Raw genomic sequence first — 1,574 nt, forward strand, 5'->3', positions numbered from 1 at the left:
AATGACAGCAGGGGAGAGATACACAGGGCAACACAGAAAACACTTGAAAACTAAAGCAAAAAAACAGATCATGACAAATTTTAGCTTGTTTAATCTTCTTTTTTGTAAATAATAAAGTAATATTTGATGGTTGAATATTGGTGGGCTTTTACACTGCTAGACTATATATTTATTTTGTTTTGACAGATCAGGCTACGTTTTGATATTTTCTTTTAATCAATTTTGCATCATCCACTTTGCTAGAGAAAACGTCATTATTGTTTCGCATTCAGCACTATTTTGTCTCGAATAAGGACCCGTAGAATGAATAGACACCTATGATTGGTCGGTTCCTCAGGACTGTTCTGTGATTGGTCAGATTGGTAGCGGAACCTGCAGCGGCTACTACAACATTYGTTTGCCATGAGTTTAACTTCGTGTTTCATCTCCGCTGTTTAATACATTACTGCCAGTTGTTATTAATGCATAACCAAGATTCAAATGAGTCATTTCAGAAAATACTCGTAACACATTTTAATGAAGCGCTACGAGACATTTGTCACCGAGTTAATGAAGCTAACTTCATTAGCTTAGTAGGCTAACTGTGCATTGGAATCACGGTAGTTAGCATTTAGCTATCAAAGCAGCGATACCAGTAACACCAAGATATAAGGTAAATCATAACAGTGGTTATCCGTTTTTATGTGTTGTTTAGACAATTGTTTAACGAGTTACTCACCGTTAGCAAGACACACCGACCAACAGAGAYAGTTCATGTAGCTGTTCAGCTTTGCTGTGGCTCATTCACGATTAGCAAGTTAAATGAATGACCGCATGAATATTATGGTTTATTGCTAAATATATGCTAGTGCTATCTGTTTTTTTTATTATTTTATTTTCGACAACGTATTATGCAACGTAAATCATATCTAATTAACTACGACTCATCTTCCCCATTTACATGTCTCTGTTAGCAAAATATTTTTAAGCTGCAATGATGTAGCCTAACTTGCTTGTTATTCTGAAATGCACACAATCACATTCCGCCACTTAGCTTGAACTGCGTAACTAACTGCATTTTTAATGTTTTGCTTTTATTTGAAATATGTAATTAGCTTGAACTCAGTAAWCAAAAGCTAGTTTTTAATAGGTTATGTATTAGGTGATATAAGATGGGGTGCATTATGCCTCATCCTGAAAATTATTTTACTTTAGGAATTTATCGCCAAGTCAAACAAAGATTTTAGTGCGTATTATTTGATAGATATGAGCAAGATAATCTGGCAGTAACGGTATCAACAAATCTTAAGACTAGTTCAGGCATGGGCGAACCTGGTTSTCAGGGCTGCAGCCCTGCATGTTTGTTTCTCTGCTCCAACACACCTGATGAATGAATATGATTATCAGGCTTCTGCGGTACGGAGGACCAAAACCAACATAACTCGAAATAAAAGCAGTATTACATGAACCACTAAATAAATACACTTAAAATGCACCAATTAAATTAAAAAAAGGAGAACTTTATCTCCTGTTTTATATTTTAATTGACTTCCATATTTAATTTTCCAGGTTAGTTCCAACAAATTACTCTATAT

General features: G+C 34.9%; 1 protein-coding gene across 1 annotated transcript in view; it reads left to right on the top strand.

The window, feature by feature from the left end:
- The first annotated feature begins 337 nt into the window (after window positions 1–337).
- atrip (ATR interacting protein) overlaps window positions 338–1,574 on the top strand; it is a 12,720-nt gene continuing 11,483 nt past the window's right edge. Inside the window, exon 1 of the mRNA XM_014016040.1 lies at window positions 338–652. The gene's annotated coding sequence lies outside the window, so the exon portion shown is untranslated. The remainder of the gene's footprint in view (window positions 653–1,574) is intronic.

The sequence above is a fragment of the Austrofundulus limnaeus genome, unplaced genomic scaffold (assembly GCF_001266775.1).
Source record: "Austrofundulus limnaeus strain Quisiro unplaced genomic scaffold, Austrofundulus_limnaeus-1.0 Scaffold137, whole genome shotgun sequence".
NCBI classification, from domain to species: Eukaryota; Metazoa; Chordata; class Actinopteri; order Cyprinodontiformes; family Rivulidae; genus Austrofundulus; species Austrofundulus limnaeus.